The following is an 8,823-nucleotide window of genomic DNA, read 5'->3' as shown; positions in this document are numbered from 1 at the left end:
TATATATATATATATACACAAACGAATAGAAAATAGAACCTTAAGTGTAACCTGCAGTCATGCAATATTGAATGTGAGACTCCCAAAGCAAAGCCTTTACACAAGCACTTACATGTAGGGAAAGTAGGGTATTGCAATCCTGCTCCTTTTTTCCACTTAAAGCTGCGCACAATCAGCCCGTTCATTTGTATGGAGTGTGTAGAGATTGCGTGACTCTACCCGACTGTTGTACGCGTAAGTTTCTTTGAAACAGTGCCATGTCAAGTGTTGTCACAGCGAAAACAGCTGCGTATGTTTGAATAGATTTGTGTAAATGAAAAGCTGAGAGCTTTCATATTGCAGCAGTCATGGGGCATTATAATGCACAGCTAAATGTGATCCATCTCTTTTGCACAACTGCTTCACTCCATTGCTGAAAAAAAAAGGCCATTTTTGATTTGTTCTGTCACAGCGATAGCTCACAGGAGAACAGCAAGCAGATTGGTACAAAATGTACTTGAAATTCTCCAGGTACTGTACACCAGTCTGCTCTTCATACTGGGAGGAGTTCATCCATATAATAGTTAGACTCTGTGCTGTACTGTACTGTAAAGCTCCTTCTTCTTATTTAACACTCTCCCGACAAAGATCCTTGGGAAAAAAAAAAAAAAAGCTGCACTGCAGTGCTACTCTAATGTCTTAGCTGTTTCTGCTGGTGCAGTGGCCATCCTCTGTGGTGCTAGTACAAGACTACCACCGTTGTCTTGTTTCCACAACATAATCTGGAGCAGAAAAGCAACCCCTCATTAATTATTGGGTGATGAATTATGCTTTAAATGCCTTTTGTTCAAAGCAGGGAGGTTGCTTGTTGTAGAAAACTGTCATTTAGTTTGAAACTGATCTTTGTACTGTACCTTTGAAGAGCGTCCTCCTCAGGCAAAGTAGAAAAAAAAAACTTACTTATTGCAAGTAAAATAAAAAGTGATAAATTAGTCTTTTATTTGTAGATTAGGAGGAAATATATACAGAACAATATAGAATATACAAGTTCATTATATCAGCCTCAAATGCAGCTGCAAAGAACCTTTGCTGTCATCACATTTTTTTCATGGAAAAAAAGTGCAACGTTGAAGAAAATACAGATGATCTTCTTAGCAGATGGGACTTGTACTGATGGTGCTATGCATTCAGCTTTCCAATGAAAACTGCATCCTTATGAGCAATAGGACAACATATAACCTGTTCATATTATAGACTTTAGGAATTTCTTACCACAACTGGGCTGCTTATGTGTCAACCCTGTGATTGTTCAGTCTGGGGGGTTTGTCCTCAGACGTAGTAACTGATCATTTATTTAGAGAAACACATATAGGGCTTCATTGGAGCAAAAGCTGCTAAATGGCTCAGTTAAACCTATAAGGAAGAGCCTTAGTGCACTTTGAGAGAATTGGCCTTCAGTTTTTGGGGCTGTTATTGAGTAAAAGTTAGAGAATTTACCTGAATATGTGTGATGGATGCTATGCTTCTGTAAACAAGTGTTATCAGAGCTAAATATGACTGAATTGAACAAAATTTGGAGGAAAAAAAAACTTTTAGGAGGTGATGAGCTAGAGAAAAGTAACCACTATATCCTGAAATTAATAGGGGAAAGATATTAAATGTGTTTTTGTTTTATTTTGTCTTTGGTGGCACTGTACCGTGACTGATTTAGAACAAACAAGCCTTATACTGGAAAATAAAAAGAATGTGTTCCTCCAGCAAGCCATGAAAAATAAAACACTTTATAATGATCACCTTCTGTACGTTAGATGATATGGACAGTTGTGAAAACATAGATGATTTATGTTTTATAGTTTCAAATCAAAGAAACACACAAAAAAAGAAAAAACCCGAATTTATTCACGCTCCTCACATTATTTTACCGATCTCTACTCCTGGTGTTATGTATCTCTACAAAAACCAATAAACGCAAAAAAAATGATTAAAAACATAAAAAAAACAACTGCATGGGCGATGGAAGACTGCATGAGCTTTACCTTTCAAGATGCGGATTAACTACAACACAGTTGCATCACTTTTGGAAAAAGAAACCCTTGCTTTCATCTGCAACCAAGCTCAATCATGAAAGCTGTCGTGGGATTTCTAAAAAGCACCTTAGCATCGGCACGGAGTTCGGCGTCCGAGCCGTGCGTCTGATGTGGGATGATGTGCAGGCTGGTGCTGAATGCGAGCAAGGACAACAAGGGCTAGTGTCTTAGACTCTTAACAGCTCTTCAATGTTAAACATTGTTATCTCAGTTAGACTGTATTGCTGGTGTGTTGTGGGAAATATGTAAAACACACAATCCTCTGTTCAGATTTCAGAGCATTCTGGGTTTTAAAAAATAACAATGCTGTACTTTTTTTTTTGTTTGTTTGTTTGTTTGTTGCGGGAAAACGGAACGGGATTAAATTGATGGGATGTTGTGTACCTTGCTCAAGGAGTTGCTGTTTGTTTAAGGACGTGTGATGGCTATGAATTTGTGTTTTCTGTCCCAATTGCACATTTACCTGCTTCTGAGGAGTGCAGCATTGAAAGACTGTCGAAGCATTCTGCTCCTCTCCCCATCCAACAAGAAAACCAAACTTTAACCGTGTTATTTAATCCAACTGTCATTGTCATGTTGTGGTTACCAGGGATTATGCTGGAATGTGTTCGGTTTGTCAGATGATGACAAAAGGCATGGTCTGTGATCTATGCAAGGGTTTTATGTTTCAAAATTTTGTTTTGGTTTCTGTTTCTTATATCACTTCTGAATTCATCTTCCATTAAGCTAAATAAATTTTTAAGGATCAACTTGTCTAGGCTTTGATCATTTCTGTCTGGATTGGTTTGGCTTAATTCACACTTAAACGTGAATAGAAATCTGTATAAGTCTATGCACACAGTGCCGGTCAGAAGGCTGTATTCAATCATCATTACAAACGATGTATTAATCTTGTTCTTTTAATTGTGCTTTTGAACCATTCATTTTTTAGGATGGACTGATGTAACAACAAATACGTTCAGACACTGAATTCAGTTTTCATTTTCTTTCATTTCTAATGCCTCATGTGACATAATAAGGACACTGGTCTTATAAATAAAATATAAATATTCAGAGTCTTTATTTAATAATGTTCACTGTTTTTAATTGCTGGAAAGCAAATAGATTCCATTACATGGATATTTCTTAAGTAAAACTTTTTTTTTTCATTTAGTAAAATATGTCAAAAGATATGTTTTTTTAAAACAGAAAAAAAAGTCTCTACACTCCTAGTCGCCAATCTTGGCCCCCCCGATTAATTAGTGAGATTCATATTTTTAGGCATTTTCCATACCAGACTCTGAAAACAATATGTAGAGAGTTTGATCGACTTTAAATGTTTAAATAAAAAAAACAAACATCCAGTTTAATTCAAACCTGATCCTTTGCAGTTCCTAACTAGATCATTTTCCCATTGGGTGTTCCAACAGGACAATGATCCCAGGCACTTATTTTTTGATAGATAAAGCAAGATAATACTATTCTCATTTTGACTGATTGAAGTTTGTTGTGTGAAAATGTCACCTTGAAAAAATGCTTCAGATATGATTGAAAACTACCGACAATTCTACCTTAATGCTGATGATGGGTGTATGTAAACTTCTGACCAGCGCTCTGTGTTACACAACCTTCTCTGCATGACACTTGCAGCAGAAACTGCTGCAGTTTTGCAGAGCTGGAGGTGTCCTTCTACTACACTACTCTCTCCCAGCAGCTATTAGCAATGATTGATGGGACTAATGTAATAGTTTTACTCTAATCCTCCCATCCCAGGAGGGGATCACTTACCTATGTCACCCTTTGCAACTTGTCTCACACCTCTGACTCCTGTAGAGCTGCTGCTGTCTCTGTTCTTCTCTCTGTCTCTGAAACGGATGTTTTGGATTGTAGCCGAATAAAGCTGGTATAAATTTATTCTTTAATGAAATATGTTTTGTAGAGATCCAGATAAAGTTTCGACCAATGCTGAAATTCTTAAACCTTTAGCTAAAAGAAAAGCACTCTTCATATCTTAGAAACAACAAAATGTTGTTTCTGACCCACTATGTTTCATTAGACTATCAATTACTTGCATACTGAGCAATTACTAGCACAAAAAAGCTGTTATATACACATCAATTTGTAGGAAACATAAATAGAGTGGAAGTGGATCAGGGTGGAAGTGGTGGGCTATTAGAAAACATTTAGGGTCTGATCCTTAAGATGTATGTATGTAATAAAACATGCACACAACCTGCATCTTCATATAAGTTGCAAGTTGATTTGCATGTGCAATTCAGCTGACAGCATGTGCAGACTTGCTCAATATGCAAATCATATTGTAATGACCAAACTGTGCTAATTTATAGGTGGAGGATATGCAAATGCAATTACTTACCACCGGCAAAGTGAGTTCTCAAATCACAATTGCAGTCAAATTTTTTGCATCTGTATACATTTAAAAGTAAGATGAAAAATCACACAGATAATCCTGCAGTCCTCGCTTCGACATTGGAAACATAGAATATAGAGAGAAACAAAGGATAAAGAGAGAAAGTCTGCGTGAATGTGAACACAATTGTAAAGATAATAATATTAATGGCAAAAAGGGCGAAACAGTTTTATTTCAAATTGAAAAACACATTAAATTAACTTTAAAAATGGGACATTTTTATGAAAAAAAGACAACTAAACAAAATAAAACATTAACAGCCAGCTGAAAATAACCATCACAGAACCTGTAAAGGGACATTAGCAGACAAAGAAAACTCTCCATTCTACAACAAATGACTGAAGAGAGATAGAAAAAGTAATTGGTGTGAAAAAAATCTACTCAAATACAAAATAAATGTTTGATTGATATAATCTGATTTAGTATTTAAAAATGACTTCAACAGACAGACTAAAGTTTTAAAACTTTAGAAGATGTAATATTTTTGACATAAACTTTATAAAACCAAAAACTTCCAGTATTTTATCTATAACTTTATCTACAAACAGAACAAAGTGATAATATTTACAGTTTACAGTCTAATTCACTCGATCTCCAAAAAGCTCAGCAGACAGAAATTACATAAAAACAACAAGCTTTTTATAAAACAAAATTTAAAATGTATGATTCACTTTTGGTTCTTTCAATTAAGTTTATTTTGATGAATAGAGCATCCATAAATCTTACTCAAGTTAGATTAGTGATTCTTCATATGTATTACTCCAGTACATATAAAAAAGTTTAATGTGGCAAAACAACTCTTGAAAGAATATTGCTTTTCAAAACATGACTCAAATAAATGTTAACTGATTAAATTTAACATGTTCAAATAACACCTCTGGGTATTAGTAATAATTCTATATCTATAATATACCATACAGCACACAGTGCATGCAACAATAAAAAACTCCTTCGAAGTGTGGCTGGCATATAGGTAGTCTTAACCCCTAATTTCAGAATAGCAGTGAAAATGAAGAAGTGGATATTTGTTGGACACGATGCAGTAATTACCACGGTAGAGGCTAATGTAGTATCAATATTCTTAATCAAAGGATCACCTGATGAGTTAGTTTTATTCCAAACAACATACTAAAAATCATGAGTGCTGAAAAATCAGGTTCAGAGGTTTTCTGCACCCGTGGGGAATTTGGATTGCGCTGAAGAGTTAAAAAAGTTAATGAACGTCTACTGTAAAAGTGTAACCACCTTAAATTAACCAGTGCACTATCCTTTCCCATTGATATAATAATTTTTAGTTTGAAGTGTTTACGAATTTTATAAAATCAGCTAAAATGCTGTAAGTAAGTCAGACTACCTGAAAGCTCTAAACCCACCTAAGGATTGACTTTTATATCGGAAAAACAATTTTTTCCGATGTAGAAATCTTTCCACTTTAGGTTGGAGAACCTATGATAATAACTTTTCACATTAAACTTTCCAAAAAAATAAAAACTAAAGTAATCAACAAAAGCATTAAAAAAAGAATCAAAACCAAAGTCTGCTGGAGGCTTGTTTTCAGATACTTTGGGGTAATAATATTTTTCATGTTTCTGTACAGAAAACTTTAAAAACTGGTGCTTGATTACCTTTTAAGTATTGTTGTTTTGGAAGTCAACCTCATTTTTCAACTTGAAAGGTCACTGACCCCAAAACCCAAAACTGTTGTCATCTACGTGTGTAAGCATAGATAGAGCAGGGGAAAGAAACTGTTTATTTTTTCAGTTTATAACTTACTGTATCCGTGTCTCTAGGTATGCTGCTGAATCAATGTGGTTAAGATAACATGGCAAAATGTAGGTAATAAACATATTAATTGTCATATTAAATTAGGCTTATTTAAAAACCACAAGATGGTAGAGGGTAATTAAAAAGTATCATATAAATCAGAATTGGCAAATATATTCTTATTGCCAGATTGCCACACAGGACACTGTAAAAAAAAATAAATAAATAAATAAAAAAGAATTGGGAAATATCTCATCCAGTTATCTCATTATTCAGTTATTCATTTATAAATTATTATTTTTTTCTTTAATTTTAGATGAATGCTAATAAAGAAACAACATAGAGCCAAAACCTCTTTCGTTTATCTTTCTACTCACTTTATTTTGCTCACAAACAGGTGGATTCATAAACGACTTTCTATTGCTCTGCTTTAAAAATACCAAATTTTCTTTTATAGAACAAATAAAAGATCTAAAGTCTGCTCCAGACTTCACACAATCATAATAAAGCTCTTTAGAGTCATAAAGACAGTTAAATGAAATCTTGAACCAAATAAAAACCTTTCAGTAATTAATTAATATTTCAGTTATCGTTGTGTGTAATCTGATAAAATATAAAATCTCATAACTTTTTTATTAAGATATGACCACGATCAAGATATTAACTCTACCTGCATCCTCCACCCCACCCCCACCCCCACCTGAATGGCAGAATAACCATTCAGATTCATCCCGGACCCCTTCAGCTCAGGTGAGACATGTTTCCTCTACTAAATTACTGTCATTAACATCCTTTCATTACCTCAAGTGCGGAAACTGAAACATGTTGTTTCCCTCTGTCCTTCTCACATGGCTGCTTCTGTTTGTTTTACAGTGTGTGGTGACCTGAACAGAAGTGAACCTCTTCCCTGTTCCTCTGCATTGCCCTCAGGAAATGCAGCACTCCTCTCTGCAGGCAGCAGCAGCAGTAAGGGTGGGGTAGGTTGGCGCTGGGCCCACACTTCTTGCAGCAGCGCTATCTGTTACTCGAACTCTGTCCATATCTCACACTCTTCCTCACTTTACAGTCATTGAATAATTTCAGCATCTAGTTACCATCCTTCAGATTCAGACTTTTAATGAAATAAAAAAAAGAGCGTGTCATTCTAATGTTCTTCGTTAGCATCTGTGATTTGGTGTCTGTGTCGATAAGCGGATCCTTTTAAAAGTCTTCAAAGAGTTGAAACAATCCCCATGACACTGAGGGGTACTGTTAATACCCAATCAGATCACTTATTAACATATTTAAACAAGATGTCTTTTTTTTTCTTTAAACAACCATATTACTATCATAAAGAATCACTCAGAAGATATAAAGCCTGTAGCAAATCCTAATTCAATAACTTTAATGTTGTCACCAAAGAAACAAGCATTCTTTCTTGGACTGTTGGTGGTAAATATCATAGCAGCCATAATGAGGTGCTACATAAAATATGTATATGTTGTCCAAAATTACTCTGAGCTGTTATTAAATTGTATGCATAAGGTCTCTTGCAAACATTTACAAAAAATCCTTCTCTTCTTTTTTTTATTACAAACTAAAATGAAGTAAAGTATTATTATGAAGCGTAAAAATAGAGTTACTTAAAATGTTCCAGCATCTAAGCTGAGCAATTAGATCAACATATTCTTATATCAGTTCGTATGAAATCGTACGAAAAGTTATGCACACTATTTCGTACGTATGGACGTTTTTCCTCATAAAACCAGATCAGTGCGCATGCGCAGGCAGACAGACAAAAAAAGCAGATCCGCGGACGGACGTAAAGCTGGAAAAACAGTGCAATAATCACTTCTTCATGTCTCTAGCTACGTTGCTTGCTGTTTTATATCTTAGGGTTAGGGTCAGGGTTAGGGTTAGTTGTATTTTTATTTTTATTTTTTTGTTTTTTGGTTGTGCTTCGGATGCGCACACGACGAAAAAAACGTCCAAATCGTACGAAATTACGGTGCATAACTTTTTGTACGATTTCATACGACCTCATACTGAGAATACACTGATCAGATCGAATGTAGAGCAATATTTCTCTGCTAGCTTTGTGCTTCTGCAGACTAACATTTGTGCCCATTCTTCTTACCAAAATTAATCCAATCTTAGTCAGATTGGATGAGAAATATCTGCAAACATCTGTCTACATCAGTATTCAACTCCCAGCATGGATTTAGGTCTGGACTTTGACTCGGCCAGGGTTTCTTAACCATGGTCCTCATGGTCCGCTGTCCTGTTTTTGGTATTTCCCTGCCTCCCACACATCTGACCTGAATAAGAAGGTAATTAAAGGAAAGGTTCAGTCACATTCAGAATACAAACTTGTGAAAGTTCTTTAAATGTGAAAATATTGCATATTGTTCAATAAATAATATATGTTTTTTAAATTAAGAGTAATTTTCATGTGAATGTGCTTTACTGGAGGCATCTATGTTTGTCAAAGAACACTACTGCCACCTACTGGTTTGCGACGTCACAGTGCGGTATCGGCTGTTGATCAAGTCCCAGTGCTGTATCTGGTGTTTCTCACAACGCGCTATTATCCAAGTCATCTTG

Source organism: Cyprinodon variegatus, unplaced genomic scaffold, assembly GCF_000732505.1.
Source record: "Cyprinodon variegatus isolate N-32 unplaced genomic scaffold, C_variegatus-1.0 Scaffold521, whole genome shotgun sequence".
Taxonomy (NCBI): Eukaryota; Metazoa; Chordata; class Actinopteri; order Cyprinodontiformes; family Cyprinodontidae; genus Cyprinodon; species Cyprinodon variegatus.
The sequence above is the reverse complement of the archived record's forward strand: the minus strand, read 5'-3'. Positions refer to the sequence as shown.